Consider the following 19167-nt stretch of genomic DNA (forward strand, 5'->3'; position numbering starts at 1 on the left):
TCTTCCGTGCCTTCTGACGGTCTCCGTGTTGCCGTCCGTCAGCACATGGTGTCACTTGGACATCGCCACTCTTGATGGGAAGAAGCTCGGGCGAGTTAAACCTCTGCTGCTTGGCTCGCCTCCTCTCGGCCCTCATGCCGCTGGGAGATCATTTTTGCAAGGTTGCGTATTTGGCACGGTCTTTGTAGCCATAGCCTTTTACGAAGGGGTGATCCCCCACCACATTGTGTCCGTTGTCATCAGCCTCTGACGGTTCACCATTTCCTGACCGTATGCCCTTTCTTTATCCACTTACTTTCTAATGCATGATTGCGGTCTGAGTTACCGGCCTTTTTAGTGACCGGGTTTTACTTTCTAGCCGTCGTAGCAATATGACGAAGAATATTTAATCTTTATTTCACGACCTTCGTTGCTTCTACGGCGTATTTTGTGGATCTTTTGAAAGGTGTGTGTCATTAAAAATTCAATATATTTTTAATTATTATTTGTTCTGGCGAAGGACGTAATAAAATGTGTTAGTTCCATCTCTGACAATATTAGAACTACGATTGATAAGAAGAAAAAACCAGAAATTAATCATAAAGAAATCGAGTCTCAACTGTTTGACTGCGAGTTCAAAATATTCTTTAACAACTCCTTACAACTATCCTGCAATGCTCCTGTGCACAACAGACAACTCACTTACCTCGCCGCACGGCATTAGCCGAGCGGTCTTAGGCGCAGCAGTCATGGGCTGTGTGGCTGGTCCCGGCGGAGGTTCGAGTCCTCCCTCGGGTATGGGTGTGTGGGTTTGTCCTTAGGATAATTTAGCTTACGCATTGTGTAAGCTTAGGGACTGATGACCTTAGCAGTTAAGTGCCATAATATTTCACGCACATTTGAACATTTTTACTTACCTCGTCTTGCCGCTGCAACTGCGTGATGAGCAACACGCTAAAATGTTTCCAAAGCAACACTGCGACCCATTCAGAATGAAATGTATGGACTAATTGCAACAATTACTGCCATATTTTTGTACATAGAAACTGAATGATCAGGAGGGCGTTGCTGGACTAATCTTAAACGATGTAAAGAAAAATGAAAGATACCAGTAAAGTCTATATTCTGTCATATTTGCAAAATGTTATTGAAACACTGACAAAGTTTACACAGACTTTTAATTATTCCACAATGTCTATACTCAATAGCAGGCCAGAGTGGCCGAGCGGTTCTAGGCGCTTCAGTCTGGAACCGCGCGACGGCTACGGTCGCAGGTTCGAATCCTGCCTCGGACACGGATGTGTGTGATGTCCTTAGGTTAATTAGGTTTAAGTAGTTCTAAGTTCTAGGGGACTGATGACCTCAGCTGTTAAGTCCCATAGTGCTCAAAGCCATTTGAACCATTTTTTATACTCAATAAACACGTTCCTGCCGACAACAAAGATACTCTCAAGGCATGGCTGCACGAATCTGACAAAATCCGTCCAGTGCGCAAGCAACCAACAGCTACTTGCAGCAAAAATGCAAATTACCAAAAAATCCAAAGTTAATGCCAAATTCTCCTCCGGCGCTACTGGCAACGGTCGCGGTAGGCTGGTGCCTCTCGTGTCGCGCTGCTTCTCTCCCCCGCATGCTGCATCCGACCACATCCGACTCCTCTCAACAACTGTTCGCTCTCTACTACTCGCGAGGGTAATATCTCAGACTCAGAATTTGTGTATACACAGCACAGGAGAATCATTGGTCAAGTTTCCAAAGAAATATTAACGCCAGACTTGCACTTTCTCCAAGAGTAAATCCTTGTTTTTTGCTGTCTGTCTTTCCGTCGAGTGGGCTTAGCGTGTAGTGGCCTTTAACTTTTTTCTTGGTGTCCTAAGGTCCTGACATGGTCGCGTATACCCTTGGTTGTTTTTTCGCCGTAAAAAAAGACTACATTCTTAACTACGTAGAAAGTGCCTTGTATTTCTATAGTTCCTTGTTCAGTTATAAGGCTGGTTTACACCCTTATATTTTTCGATTGGTTTCCTACTTCCCGGATGATTCTACAACTAGTACCGAAAAGACGCGCCATTACACTCATGATACACTTAAATAAATCAGTCGAGGTAGCAGAGATTAGCCGATGTTTAAGATATGCATCACTTGTAGAGCAGCAATCTTTGCATTGAACACTGACTCTGGCTCAGCTGAGTAATCTTACCAACACTCTGTCATCGAAAGTGTGCTGGCTCCCCAAAAAACACGTTTATCATATTAGGTGCATTTGCTGCCACCTACTGCCAGGTACTCCATATCAGCGACCTCAGTAGTCATTATACATCATGAGTCAGCAGAATGGGGCGCTCCGCAGACCTCACGGACTTCGAACGAGGTCGGGTGATTGGGGGTCACTTGAGTCAAACGTCTGTACGCGAGATTTACACACTCCTAAATATCACCTGGTCCACTGTTTCCAATGTTAAGGGAGACGTACAGCACAAAAGCGTACAGGCCGACCTCGTCTGTCGACTGACAGAGACGGGCGACAGTTGAAAAGGGTCGTAATGTGTGATAGGCAGACATCTATCCAGTCCAACATATAGGAATTCCAAACTGCATCAGAATCCACTGCAAGTACTATGACAGGTAGGAGGGAGATGAGAAAACTTATGGTGGTGCGGCTGCTCATAAGCCACACATGACGCCGGTAAATCCCAAACGACGCCTCTCTTGGTGTAAGGAGCGTAAACATTGAACAGTGGAAAAATATTGTGTGGAGTGACGAATCACGGTGCACAAACTGGCGATCCGATAGCAGCGTGTGGGTAAGGCGAATGCCCGGTGAACGTTATCTGCCAGCGTGTGTAACGGCAACAGAAAAATTCGAAGGCCGTGGTGTCATAGTGTGGTGGTGTCTTTCATGGAAGGGCTTTCACCCCCTGTTGTTTTGGGTGGCACTATCACACTACAGGCCTACATTGATATTTTAAGCACCTTGTTGCTTCCCACTGTTGAAGCGCAATTCGAGGACGGCGATTGCATCTTTCAACACGATCGAGCATCTGTTCATAATGCACGGCCTGTCGTTACACGACAATACTATTCCTGTAATGAGCTGGCCTGCAGAGAGTCCTGAACTGAATCCTAAAGAACACGTTTGGGATGTTCTGAAACGCGGACTTCGTGCCAGGCCTCACCGACCGACATCGATACCTCTCCTCAGTGCAACAATCCGTGAAAAATGGGCTGCCATTCCCCAGGAAACTTCCCAGCACCTGATTGAACATGGGACTGCGAGCGTGGAAGCTGTCATCAAGGCTAAGGGAGGGCCAACACAATGATGAATTCCAGTATTATCGATGGAGGGCGCCACTAACTTGTAAGTTATTTTCAGCCAGGTGTCCGGATACTTTTGATCACACAGTGTACATGGATTAATATCCAAGGATTGGAGGTATGTGCTGTCATTGTATCATAAAAATGTAATTGTTCTCTCATAACCCCTTTCCAGTTCCACGACAAACTCACTGGGGTTAAATGTGGTTGGCCTTATTTTCCAGCTCCAGACTGGGTCGACAGTTTTTGTCTTGAACCACTTCCGTAATTACCAGAGATTGATTTAGCCAGTGCTATTAGCTAGTTTTACTCGGTTGCAATCTTCGGTGACTCTGCCACTCATTATTGTTATTCAATGGCAGGTAGCCAGATTGTTGATGTCACTTAATCCTGTGGCGACTGTTGTTTACTATATACTTCACCATTTTTTATATGATTGTTTCTGAACTTTCTGGTGCATCATTAGGAACACCACGATCTTCAATAGAGCCATTTAATCCTCTGTTGTTGCTATACCCAGATACCGATCTCTGATTTGCGCATGTGCAGTTCTCGACCTCACATATTCATGGATTATGCCTGTTAAATATGAAACTGACCGGAACCGCGGGACTGCTACGGTCGCAGGTTCGAATCCTGCCTCGCGCATGGATGTGTGTGATGTCCTTAGGTTAGTTAGGTTTAAGTAGTTCTAAGTTCTAGGGGACTGATGACGACATATGTTAAGTCCCATAGTGCTCAGAGCCATTTGAACCATTTTTTCTGAAACTGACATATTCTCTTCGTTGTAGGATTCAGATACACGCATTAACTTTTCGTGATCTCAGTTGGAAATATAGCCTGTAATATCCACGAAATATCTCTGCACAACACTGATTTATGACAATACCAGGTTTTGTTAGTGTGTTTCTGAAGTATTTTCGTAAGCTTCCTCGCCTGAAGTGGAACTGCAGTATTTCGCCAAAAGTGCTCTCCCAATTTCATCATGGGTTTTGCACCTTTCAGTTTCTTCTGCCGCCAATGTGTAGCAACTGTCGTATCCAACTTTTTTCGTTACAGTCAGTACCGTCATTAGACTGCTGTTTATTTACAGTGTTACATTTGCACTAAATGTAAATGTAACACTGTTAATAAACAACTGACTTTAAAGAAATACAGGGTGAGTCACGTAACGTTATCGCTGGATATATTTCGCAAACCACATCAAATACTGACGAACCGATTCTAAAGACCGAACGTGAGGAGAGGGGCTAGTGTAATTGGTTAATACAAACCATAAAAAAATGCACGGAAGTATGTTTTTTAACACAAACCTAGTTTTTTTTAAATGGAACCACGTTCGTTTTGTTAGCACATCTGAACATATAAACAAATATGTAATCAGTGCCGTTTGTTGCATTGTAAAATGTTAATTGCATCCGGAGATAGTGTAACCTAAAGTTGACGCTTGAGTACCACTCCTCCGCTGTTCGATCGTGTGTATCGGAGAGCACCGAATTACGTAGGGATCCAAAGGGAACGGTGATGAACCTTAGGTACAGAAGTATGTGGTATCAGCATGATGGTGCACCTGCACATTCCGCAATTAACACTAGTCTGACCCTTGACAGTATGTTCGACAGGCGTTTCATAGGACGTGGAGGACGCATAAATTGGCCAGCCCGTTCTCCTGATCTTACACCTCTGGACTTCTTTCTGTGGGGTGCGTTAAGGGAGAATGTGTACCGTGATGTGCCTACAACCCCAGAGGATATGAAACAACGTATTGTGGCAGCCTGTGGCGACATTACACCAGATGTACTGCGGCGTGTACGACATTCATTACGCCAGGGATTGCAACTGTGTGCAGTAAATGATGGCCACCACATAGAACATCTATTGGCCTGACACGTCGGGACGCACTCTATTCCACTCCGTAATTGAAAACGGAAACCACGTGTGTACGTGTACCTCACCCCTCATGGTAATGTAAATGTGCGTCAGTGAAAATTACCAATAAAACGGTGTTAACATGTGGACGTAATGTGCTGTTCCAGTCTCTTCTGTACTTAAGGTGCATCACCGTTCCCTTTGGATCCCTACGTAATTCGGTGCTCTCCGATACACACGATCGAACAGCGGAGGAGTGGTGTTCAAGCGTCAACCATAGGTTACAATATCTTCGGATGTAATTAACATTTTACAATGCAACAAACGGCACTGATTACGTATTTGTTTATATGTTCAGATGTGCTAACAAAACGAACGGTTTTCCATTTTAAAAACCCTAGGTTTGTGTTAAAAAACATACTTGCGTGCATTTTTTTTATGGTTTGTATTAACCAATTACACGAGCCCCTCTCCTCACGTTCGGTCTGTGGAAACGATTCGTCAGTATTTGATGTGGTTTACGAAATATATCCAGCAGTAACGTTAGGTGACTCACCCTGTATATTATGACTGTGGCCCCGCATTATGAGAAAACTATTAAATGTCGTATGTATGTTTCTATAGATTAGATTAGATTAGATTAATACTTGTTCCATAGATCATGAATACGACACTTCGTAATGATGTGGAACGTGTCAGGTTAATGAAAGATGTCTGTACAAGATATTACATTACACAAAATATTGCATGACACTAATGCTTAAGTTAGTTTTTTTCCCTCCCTTAATTTATATCTAAAAATTCAGCCAATGAGTAGAAGGAGTTGTCATCTAGAAATTCTTTTAATTTATTTTTAAATGTCGGTTGACTATCTGTCAGGCTTTTGATGCTGTTTGATAGGTGACCAAAGACTTTTGTGACAGCATAATTTACCCCCTTCTGTGCCAAAGTCAGATTTAACCCTGCATAGTGAAGATTATCCTTTCTCCTGGTGTTATAGCTATGCACACTGCTATTACTTTTGAACTGGGCTGGATTATTAACAACAAATTTCATAAGTGAATATATATACTCTGAGGTTACTGGGAGGATCCCTAGATCCTTAAATAGATGTCTGGAAGATGACTGTGGATGGGCTCCAGCAATTATTCTGATTACACGTTTTTGAGCAATGAATACTTTTCTACTCAACGATGAATTACCCCAGAATATGATACCATACGAAAGCAGTGAATGAAAGTAGGCATAGTAAGCTAATTTACTGAGATTCTTATCACCAACATTTGCAATAACCCTAATAGCATACGTAGCCGAACTCAGACGTTTCAGCACACCATCAATGTGTTGCTTCCAGTTTAACCTCTCATCAATGGACACACCTAAAAATTTTGAAAATTCTACCTTAGCTACAGACTTCTGTTCAAAGTCTATATTTATTACTGGAGTTGTACCATTTACTGTACGGAACTGTATATACTGTGTTTTATCAAAATTTAAAGAGAGTCCGTTTGCTGAGAACCACTTAATAATTTTGTGAAAAACATCAATTACATTTACACCACTTAGTTCTTGGTTTTTGGATGTTATTACTATACTTGTATCATCAGCAAAAAGAACTAACTTTGCATCTTCATCAATATGGAATGGTAAGTCATTAATGTATATCAAGAACAGTAAAGGACCTAAGACCAAACCCTGTGGGACCCCGTGCTTGATAGCCCCCCAGTTTGAGGAATCAGCTGTTGTATTAACATTACATGAACCACTTATTTCAATTTTCTGCATTCTTCCAGTTAAGTATCAATTAAACCATTTGTGCACTGCCCCCCTCAAACCATAATGATTTAGCTTATCTAAATTTTACCCTAGGATCGACACAGTGCACCCCGAAAACCACGAATGAAAACTAAGGCATGTACTGCTTTCTTGTCAGGAACAAGAACGTGAAATCGCCTCTACTTGAAGAGATTTTCTTCCACCAGCGTAGTAGCGTAACTGATTCGGAGGCGACACGTTCACTACTGATTCATAGTTCAAACGTCGTGAGTTATATAATAATGGAGCAGAGACTTGCGGCCATTCCGATTTCTAAGCTGTAGACTGATTGTCTTGTACTGCTTCTTTGACTTTGGCCAACTCTACATGTTCACATATGGCAACTTGCCACAGCAAAATATTACCGCCTACCTGGTTTCTAGTGTTACTTATTCCATGAGTAAGGTCTCGCCCTACACTATCCACACAGACGATATGTCATCAACAGCCACCTTCACTCCATCCTCAATTTGACTGGCAAGCTGCACATCTTTTGTAGACGTCCAAGTTACTAAGTTGCTGTTTCCATTTGTTTTACAATACACTCACTAATTTTCCAACGCATCCTGACTAGCTTTTTATAATTCGAAAATCTCGCAAACTCATATTCACCTCACTAATCTCTCTACGTAAAGCTTCTTGCCCTTGAAAAACCTCGCTGCGCAAAGCTGCGTGCCATTACCTAGTCTCTGCGTAAAGCTACTTGGCAATAGATTTTTGCCAAAATGTCAGTGGTTGGTTGGTATCTTTGTGTAAGGCTGTTAATTAGTGAGGCTAGCTTGTTTGTCCAGTAGTTCTTGTTCTCTATTTTGTTTATGTGTTGGGTCACAAGCTCTAAAAATTTTGTAAAAGAAAACATAGTCCGTAACATGCTGTAATATTCTTAATTGTGCGATATGCCGACATCTTCTAGCACATATGGATAACCATCAAATGATATATCACATTAGACGTGGCCCATAAATCAAATATGAGGGGTAGTAAATCGATTTATGAGCCGTGTCAAACGTGAAAAATCATGTGATGGTTACCAACATGTGCTTCAAAAAGACATAAACATGGAAATCGGCCGATTGCACAATTAATAAAGAATATTACAGTTTACTATGGACCAGGTTTTCCTTGATAAGATATTGTTGAGTTGGCGTAGCATCCTATTTTTCGGATATAGTTTCTTGTTTTCGTTTTTTTTTTAAATTTTCTGTTTCTTTTCTGAAATAGTGACCACCTTCATAAGAACGGCTTTCAGAGCTACGCTAATTATGTCGATTTGACTGAATAATGCCATTAATGGATCCCTGTCCTCTATATGCTCAGTTGTGGGTTATGTTTTTTCCACATCGTCTTGAATATTACGTTCTTGTTGGTTATCCATTGTGGCTAGTTTTCGATTTTTTGCTATACTACACATAGATCCGAAATTATTAAATTCACATAAGTTTACTAATACAACACAAGTAATTAACTGCAAACGCATTGAGTTATACGTCTACATATCTACATGTATACTCCACTAGCCACCAAGCGGTGTGTGGCGGAGGGCACCATTCGCACTAATGTAATAGTCCCTCCCCCTCCACCCCGTTCCTCTCGCGGATCTTTGAATGGTGATCATTGCATGATATGAAAGGTGGTGGTAGTAATATATGCTCTACATCCTCAGCGAAGATCGGATTTTGGAATTTAGTGACCAGCCCCTTCCGTTTAGCTTTTCGTCTATCTGTAAGTGTGTCTAGCTTCAAACCTTCTATGAGATTTGTAACGCTCTTGTGAGGGTTAATCTACCAGTCACGAATCTTTCCCCTCTTCTTTGACCTTCTCAGTCTCTTGAATCAGACCCAACTGGCAAGGGTAACACACAGACGAACATACTCTTAGACTGGACGAACTGACGTATTGTAAGCAATTCCCTTTGCTGAAGGACAGCATCGCTTCAGGATTCTACCAATTAACAGCAATCTAGAGTTCGCCTTACCCGTTACTTGGGTAATCTGATCGTTCCATTTGAGATCATTTCGAATAGTGATACCCAGGTACTTGACGGATGTTAACGCTTTCAAATACTGGGCATTAATATTGTTCTCGTACATTAATGGGATTTTCGCTTTGTTGTACGCACTAGATTACACTTACTAATATTGAGAGATATCTGCAAGTCATTACACCACAGATTTATTTTCTGCAAATCCTCATTGATTTGTTCACAACTTTCGTGTGGTACTACATTCCTGTAGACTACAGCATCATAGGCAAACAGTCTAATACAACTGTCAATACCATTAACCAGATCATTTGTGTAAATAATAAAAAGGAGCGTACCTATTAACCTGCCCTGGGCGCACCTGATGTTACGCTTATTTCTGTTGAAGTCTCACCATTCACGACGACATACTGCTCTTTGCTGTTAGAAAACTTTCTGTCCAACCGCATTTTGTCATCGGATAGACTGTGAACGAGCACTTTTTGGAGCAAGCGACAGTGTGTAACTGAGTCGAACGCCTTTCGAAAGTCGAGGAATATGGCATCAACCTGGGACCCGGTATCTAGAGCCTATTGTATATCATGCCCAAAGAGGCCCAGCTGTGTTTCGCAAGAATGCGAGTCTAGAAAAGTCATTATGTCTGAACACAACATACGTTCCATGATTCAACAACAAATCCATGTCAGTGAAATTGGCCGGTAATTAGGTGCATCTGATTTTCTACCCTTTATATAGATTCTTCCGGTCCCGTGGAACTTTCCGCTATTCCAATGTTCTTTCATAGAGGATGGATAAGAATAGTGCTATATCTGTAGCATAGTCAACATAAAATCTTACGGGGATACCATCTGGACCAGATGCCTTCCTGGCGTCTAAGGATCTTAACTGTTTTACAATCCCAGATACACTAAACACTATGTCAGCCATCCTTGCGTTTGTTCGATAATTGAAAGAGGGAATGGTGCTGCAGTTCTCCACAATAAACAAGTTTTTGAAAGCTAGCTTTTAGATTTTCGGCCTTCTGTTTATCATCATCCGTTACATTACCCGTACTGTCAGTAAGAGAAGGTATTGAATTATTTGTAGCGTTCATAGCTTTTACGTACGACAAAAGTTTTAGGGGCTACTTTTACAATCTGTAGATAAAATGTTGCTTTCAAATTCGTCAAAAGACTCTCTCATTGACCTTTTGATAGCTGCTTACATTTCGCATAATTTCTGTTTGTCAGCGGGGCAGTGACTACGTTTAAAACGACTGTGCAAAACTCTGCTTTCTCAACAAGGTGGATCCTTTCCCTCCACTATATTTTTGCAAAGCACATATTTCTCTAGCACCAAAGATGCTCAAAGTCTTTGTTTCCCGCATTGAATGCTTGGAGCTGGCTATGAAGATATTCATTAATGACACTTTTATTTCCTTTCCCAAACAAGAAAACTGTTTTTTTTTCATTTTCCACAACGACATTATGTTCGCTAATACCTTAAAAATGTCAGGTCTGTTTGTCGCCAAGATATCTAATACGTTCCATCTCGAGTTGGTTTTGTAACCAGTTGCTCAAGGTTGTATGTTGAGAGCGCTCCTAGAATAGCTTCACACGAGTCTTTGCTTCTGACCCCTGTGATTTTCCCAGTCAATGCACTCCAGATTAAAGTCTCCACCTATAACAAATATTTAATTTGGATATTTATTTCCTATGTACTCAAGACTTTCCCTGAAACGTTCTGCGACATTTGTTGCGGATGGTGGTGGTCTGTAAAAACATCCTAATACAATGGTCAATCCCTGTCTGATTGACAGCTTTGTCCAAACTATTTCACATTCAACTGCGTTTAAACAGCTTTTAACTGCAGTGAACACACCACATCACATAGCATCAGTCCTATCATTCCTAAACATTGTCCAATGCGAGTTCAACAATCCACTGTTATTTATGCCTGGTTTCAACCTGCTATCGGTACTTAATACAATATTGGCATTACTAGTGTTTTTTTCGGAGAGTAACTCGGGGATCTTGCTACTCTTCGACAATTTACTAACATGTGGTTTAGCATATTTAAATCCTGTGGAATGACCTGTTTAGGAGAACTAACAATTTTCACTGTTGGCATACCCACATTAGTGTCATGAACTGGTAATTTTTCAGATGAACGGTTTCTTTCCTGTGGGGAGGAACTTAATCTAAAAAACCACACGTACTGTGCTACCCATGTAGCTGCTTTCTGTGTGTAGGGCACCCCTGATCTATCGACGGGTGTCCTACAACCTGCCATCCCATAGCGTAGATCGAGGAATCTACAATCATTTTTGTCGCAGAGTCGATGTAGCCTCTGGTTTAGATTCTCCAATCGACTCCAAACCAGACGGCCCTGGTCCACTCTGGGTACGATGCTGCAAATCGTCAGCTTGGCTTCCACTCCTCGAGAGATGGAGGCCGCCTTCGTAAATTTAGCCAGATGTCGGAAGGACCCAAGGATTTGCTCGGAACCCCAATGACTGGCATCGTTGGTGCCGACATGTGCAACAATCTGCAGCTGGCTGCAAGCCGCATGCTCATTAGCCGCCAGAAGAGCCTCTCCCACAGCAAGCACACCGAGTGAATGGTGGACTTCTTCCCCGCCCTAGCAGCTGTGTTCCTGGGGGCTCCATCACTAGCCTAACGTTGGAGCTCCCAATAACTAAGAGCCCTGTATCCCCAGACCTTGGTGAAGGAGCGGCCACTATCGTGGCTGAAGGTACATTCTGATCCAGCTCAGCCTACCCCTAGCATCAGATAGCATACTGAATCTATTAACAAAGTGCATGGGATTTATCACGAGCCTGCGTTCCCCATGCAGCTTTCGCCTTGAGGCTGGAGACCTCCACACAATCCGCCACCCACACTGAGGTGAGGGTGAGACAGCCAGCTCAGTCGCACCTGAGGTCGGCTCAGTGACAGGGAGCTGTGACATCTCTGCCCCCCCCCCCCTATCCCTCGTATTTGTAATATAAATAAACATTTAAATACATGCAAAAATGATCTAAGAAGCTGCTACCCTCAATGTATCGTGTCTAAATGACACTAATAAAGGTAAACACTGAGTATTGTAAACTGATAATACAGGCGCAAAAGAAATCCTTAGCTAAAAAAAGAGTTCATAATGTAAAGCACAAATATGACCTCTATTTTATAGGAGCCCATGGGCTTACAGTACACAGTCACTAAAATCCACAACAAGCTAAGGAATTTAAGCGAGGTGTGTTATAGCTTTCTGCTAACTAAAACCGTGTGTAAGAAGGACTCAGAAGTTATATTATAACACTGATTTACTTAGATATTATAGTGTAACACTAATTTACCACTATTTTACGTTTGCTTAGCTATTAACCCTCGCAGGTTGCGCTAGTGAAACGTATACAGTGAGGTTAGAATTCACTGTCAGTTTCACTTTTCCTAATAAAACGTATAAAAACTGCTACCTTCAATGTACCGAGACTAAAGGACACTAATAAACGTATTTTAAGCAACCATTTGCACTCGAGCACAGAGAATATTTAATTTACTTAACTTAGATTATATGTATCGATTTTTTAAGACAAGAGAATGCAAAATAAAGGAATTAACACCGCTCTCTTGACACAGCCACTAGGAATCAACACACTCTTATGTCATTCGTTGTCCTAGAAGGATGTAATATTTTGTGTGGCTCCACTGTTAGCCACATTGATATTTATTTGCAGAAAAGAAGGGCAGAATTAATAAGTCGCTCTCATTTGTGAGTTATCTGCAATTATTTAGGTAGAATTTTACGTGAGTGTCATTTATATCGTAATGTATATGTTGTAATGAATATATGTTTTATTTAATAGTATGCTTTTCTCTGTTTTAGTAGTTTTAGTCACCCCATTATCCTAATTGAAGCTGAGGTCAGATATCAGACTCTGTCTACAAAAAATATATAATGAGCCCTAGCTAGGTTCCCTACGTCTTCGGACATACGAAGCTAGATAAATTTATGGCGTAAATTTAAATCCCTCAATTGCTTATCCAACCAAACAATAATAATTATTATTACAAATTATTATTATATGTGACTATTTTATTTTATTTTTATTTGTTAAAGTATATACTGAGAATTGTACTTAATTCATAATCCCGCGTATTTAACGTCAGTTAAGAATGTAAACAAACGTTTGCGTACACAGGAAACAGTCCTAAACAGAAACTTCGCTTTTTCTGTTCAGACGCAAATAAAAACTGAAACCTTCAATTTATCAAGTCTATCTGACACTAATGCACATAAATACTATAGAATATACAGCAAAAATAATTAAATTACTAGATAAATTACTTATCTCGTAACACAGCAAGCGAAAAGCGTTCGTAGCCAGCGTCAGGGCTGCCAACTTCGCCCCCTCGAAATTCAGGATTGGAAAGCCTTGTGGACTTGTAATTAATACACTATGCTCAGAGTTAGAAAAACGAACTCTACAGGTGTAATCGGTTTATTTGTTATGGGGGATTACATGAAGAGGATTATCATGAACATGAGAGAATATAAGCCATCTTGAAGAAGAATGGAAAAATTCAAAGATGAAGGAACTCCACCAATTTGCGTCTGTTCTGAACAAAAGTGTGTGTGTGTGTGTGTGTGTGTGTGTGTGTGTGTGTGTGAAGGAAAGAGATAGAGAGAGAAATTTAACGTTTGCAGCTTCGGTAGCCCTCAATCTCAAAAGTCACGGGATCTGGCGACGTGATTTGATTGGGAAGACAGCTTTGCTGGCGACGATTCAGCCTGTTCTTACGTGAATAAAATTTTAACAACAGAAATTAGTCGTGTTTGAGGCCTGAGGGCGCCTTGTACATTTCAATAATTTTAAAATTAAAAAAAAATAAACTAGGCATGCATAACTCTTTGGCAGTGTTCCCAAAATTTTCGTCTGACTGAACACTTTGAGAACTGTGATACTTTCACGGATCACCTTCTTTGTTTTCAAGGCTAATAACATTTTAATCATTGAGCATAACTTCTTTCTGTAAAAATGTCCAAAAAGGAAAACGCCTTGTTATTAATGATTTCCCATAGAGAACTTATTCACTTGCCACAGAACACCAATGTCCCAAAGAACACAACTTGAGGAACTGTAGTCTGTTGCTAATAAATAATTTAAAGTTACACAAAAAACTATAAAAATGGTATTGAATGTCTTGAGTTGCGTTTTGAATGGTTAATAGTCTCGGTAAAAGCAGGGAGAGCAATGGAGTAAGAGATACCCTACTTGTACAGCCTATAGTTTTTGCACCAAGTTGTCACTCATTGAATCAGACCCAGAATTTTATTTATTTGAGCTCTTCGACTCATCATGAAATGTAGAATAAACACTATATATATTCCTCTTAACAGATGAATACAAAGTATGTTCTTACATTTCTAACAATAAATCTGTATCTTTTTTACAAATCTGGAACTACTTATAATGAATTGTTAGTATTTTTTTATGTGTTTAAAAAACTTTGAAGGTTGTTTGAGATTTATTTACGTCTCCTTTCAATGCAAAAGCTTATTAGTTTGAGTGGCCGGACCAGAGCTCATCGTTGTGCCGTCCTGTCTTCGTTGAATGCTTGGAGTCGGAAGACGTCTTTTGAATATGAAAAATTACTGAAGTGCTAATTCGCCAGCGTCGGTACCTCCCTCATGCCACTATGTTGTCAGCTTTCATCGCTAATAGACCTTTCGCTGCCATCTGAAGGGAAGAGGCGGCTCATACATTATGTTACCTGCAGAGAAACTTCACCAAAGTTCACAGGTGTGGCCTGTAAGGTCACGGACGTCTGCCGAGCATCAGAGACAAAAACACTTATGCAACACGTCTACCTAGAAAATGTAATCGTTCTGATCAAACAATGAAAGCATCGATTCTGTATATGGTAGCCAGATATTTTCGGTTATCCTCGAATACCGACCTACATTTAAAGGTGTATATTAAGATGTCTTGTTATTCGGCATTTAATTGCTTTGCTATATTCGTTCACTATTAACAAGTGAAACAAAATACGAAACCGTGTTTTGGAAGGGCTGCTCCCTTTTTAGACGGGGATACCAAGGACACAGCCGAAAAATAGGATTACTTTGAGAATGGTGCTCCTGTTACATCTTGTTCATCATGCCTAAGCAAGTTCATATGTGATTTTACCTAACACTCCAAGGTGGTTCTCATATAGGTAACGCAATTATAAATTTCAAGACAGCTGTCATACAAGTATTCTTACTGAGACTGTAGGAATACTGAAAAAGACTTTTAGTTGAGAAATGATGAAACCCTTCTTTACTGCACATACGTCCTGAACGACACTGTTACACTGTGAAGTATCTTACAAACGTGCAACACATGAGATGATGGAGCTTACATGTCTAAAGGCGTGTCCTGAGCAGAGGGAAAAGTGAGTTCATAGTTGTCTTCCTGAAGCAGAAAGTAAAGTACTCCGAATTTACATTATCTTATCCATACACATTATAAAACTTAATGAATGTACATATTTATGTATGTATGTATGTTTCACATCATCTCCTAAACCATTGGATAGATTTATACCAAATTAGGTAAACATATTTTGAAAGAGTCAGTGTGGAGGTAAGAAACCTTCCTATCAAAGGTATCGGGGTGGGAGTGGAAAAGAAGTGTGGCCCCTGGCGACCGAGTCTCCAGAATTTATGTATCCAGCATATGAGAAAAAGAGCTCTTGCAGTAAAATTGACACAACTTCCAACCTCAACGAAAAAGTTTCCTACTGACTGCCCCCACAAAACGTTGAAAGAAAAAAATGTTATCGCTTACTTGACCTTTTAGTTTATTATTTCTTCACTACTAACTATGCTCGTGACAAACTTAGCAGACACTACTCACATATATCATTGAATGTACATTCAAAATTACATCTTTGTACGACACATAGCTATGAAATTGGACGCCATAAACATTGAAGATGAATGAAAAACTATCGCATTAATTTATTAGTTGTTTGCAATTATATTAGCTATACAGTTTCCAGACCGTATCCACATAAGCTCCTAGTAGTAAATGGGTACATTGAGGGCACTATGGGGTAATTTAGTGAGCAAACCTAACCCACCCAAAAAAGCAGGATATAAAAACTAAGATAAGATATAAGAAAATGAAATTATAAAATAAATTTATTCAAGCAGTGAACTCTAGATTGTGAAAATCTTTATCATTATTGTTGTGTACATAATTCAGCATAGTCAACTTTCCCACTAGAGCGCGCCCCACTAAGCACAACAGCGCAGGCGCAGCGTTCGTCCGTCTCTGCACTACGAGATGGTGCTGTATTAGAGACGGACGAAATTCTGCTTCCACCAATCCCCATATTAATATGTAACGCAGCCAATGAGATTGCTGCTAACATAGAACCTTTTCTCCTTGTGGGTCACACTCGCACAGTGATACCTGAACCCGCGAGGTATTATAACGAGTGTATAGACCTTTGATTAGTCAGTCTGCATTAGTCTGGATTACTCTGCAGTTGTCTGTATGTCTATAGTCAAGTTTCAGTCTCGCTTAATAAGATTACCATATTCCTGTACATAACCATGAAGATAAACGAATAGACACTTTGTCAAGTATCAGTGATATGTGAGAATAAGATTAACGTACCAAGACCAAAGGAACTTCAGATTGTCAATTGTAAACAGCATCCAGAATCAAGTTACATAATGTCTGTGCTTTTTATTATTTTAATAAATGTGTGTGAAAATTAATCAAATTCTGTTTAAAGCTGGTCACCATCAATCTGCTACTCTAAACGTGCAAGTGGCATTTCCATTGTCTGACCTAATGGCAGAAGATAAACACGCCACGATAATAACACGAGACATATTGCTGACACTCGCCTACTTCGTTAGAGCAACAAGTCAAATCATCTGATGGTGTGTGTACCGGAGGTCTTACAGTATGCACACAACAATTATTTTTAATTTTCTTCATTTCTTTATATTTGAGTTTAATATCACCATATTTAAAAACTATTAAATCTGTCAGGGAAAATAATTTTAAATTTACTATCAACCTCTATACAGATTTTCTACCCCACATCTAGTTTTTAAAAATTCGCAATCAGTACTGTAATACAAGTCATTTATTTCTAGGTCACGAATCTTTGTAAGCAAATAAGAATTGCTTGAATTATTTAGCTTCTTCAGTAGAACCACCATTTATACAGATTAAAAATTCAATAAGATGATAAATTTTGATCTTATAAATATGATTAATGTGTGGGAGGAATTAAATTTGACATTTTTGTCGATACATATAATAAACCACAAGAGAGACAAGTTGAATGTAATGTTTTCAAGTATTATTTTAAACAAACTTTAATTATACAACATTTGAGAAACCAGAACCATGATGTAGAAGAATATGATGAAAGTGGTATAGAAACATAGTGAGAAATACAAAATTCAGACTCTCTTTTTTATGATTGGAAAAATAATAGCGTAACATAATTTACCTATAAATAATTTACCAACAAAATTACAAAATTACATTAAAACCATCAGTTATAGCTCTCAATTTTATTGCATTTGTTCGAGAACCATCAAACGCATCTCACAGATTCAATGGTTCGACAATTTCTGGCAATTTTTTCAGAGCTTTCTACTTTTGCAAGTTAATCCAATTGCATTCCCACATCTCCAATAAATTATATCCAGTATTTCGTATTTCTGCACTTCTTCTCAGTCTTTTCATAAAGGTCATCCTATGTATCTTTATTTTTATAATTAATCATCTATGACAAAAACAACTATGGTATTGACAAACAGTATTAGTTTCCTTATAAAATCCATCTACTTTTGCTCCAATTATTTTTACTTCTCCACCATTGAGAGCATGCAAGATATTATTATTGTTTCAACAGTTTAACCAAGCTATCGATTGTTTACTGAAATTCTCTTTCTGTTCTTTATGTAATACAGCAGCTGTATTTTCAGTTTATTTCCTGTGTAGATGGTGTATGACTTTATTGTATATAGCCCTGTAAACGCCACAAATGGTTAAATGACAGAATGGATAGATGTTTGCAATTTCTAGAAATTGTTCTCTTAGTTTCAACAGCTTATTCTCAATATATCTGCACCAGAATCGCAGTACCTGTTAATTTCTTTCTCCATATTGAACACATAATTTTCTTTAACTCTGGAACTAAGCTATTCGAGAAATGATTCTCTATCTTTTGCTTCATAGTGTCAGTACAGTAATATTAAGTATCAGGAATTGGTCCAATATAATTTTCATTTTCTGGTGTATTGAATAAATGTGGGAAGTAGCCTTTCCTCATTTCTTGTAAAACTACTAAGGGGGGCTTGGATGAAGTTCTTGCTCTCTATAATTTTTATGCCTAACGGTTTGATCTCCAATAACATCAGTTTAGTTCCTGTGTAGATGGTATATGGCTTTATTGAATTTCAACACAATACTTCTAAATAAATTGTTAACTGTGATCTATTGTGTAGTGAGCTACGAATGTGGGATAGCTGTTTTTTTGAGATAACATCCACCTACAGAATTCATCATTTGTCTTAAATTTATAAACAGTATCACCTTTAAAATTGTGAACGAGTATGAGATTTGGAATATGTGTTCCAGATTCTTGAGTTGCTTCATAATCAAACGACATGCATCTCTCAGGATGGGTACAATTCACTCTCTTAGGGAATCCATCTTCACAGCATTTAAACCGTTTATCAGCAACTATTTTTTGCATTCAAAGAGTTGGCAAACATAACAGTCTTTAAATTCTCCATCAATGTAGCAACTATCTTTGGGGACCGATGACCATAGATGTTAAGACCAATTGTGCTTAGAGCCATTTGAACAACTATCTTTATTACAATTTGGACAACCTTGGGCTATAAAATCCTTACTAAATTCTCTTTTACAGATATCACCCTTTTGCAATACAGAGCACATATAACATTCATGGTATTTAATTATAACTACTTGTCTACAGTTCCTGCAAAGTTCAAAGTCACATTTATGTTTTTCAGATCTAGGACAAATTCTATTGCATTCTGTACATTTAAGAGATATAGCACAAACTTGTTCATGATTGTTTCAGCATTCTTCATTATAACAGTATGTATTGCATTTGCTATGACAAACCTTATTTTCTTCACTTTTGTGTTCTGACTTTTGCATAATATGCAAACTTTTC

The 19167-nt window shown here is 39.5% G+C and overlaps 1 protein-coding gene across 1 annotated transcript in view; it reads left to right on the plus strand.

Moving 5' to 3' along the window:
- LOC126291924 (uncharacterized) overlaps positions 1–19167 on the plus strand; it is a 256225-nt gene that overhangs the window by 100722 nt on the left and 136336 nt on the right. The window lies entirely within an intron of this gene.

The sequence above is a fragment of the Schistocerca gregaria genome, chromosome 9 (assembly GCF_023897955.1).
Source record: "Schistocerca gregaria isolate iqSchGreg1 chromosome 9, iqSchGreg1.2, whole genome shotgun sequence".
Lineage (NCBI taxonomy): Eukaryota > Metazoa > Arthropoda > Insecta > Orthoptera > Acrididae > Schistocerca > Schistocerca gregaria.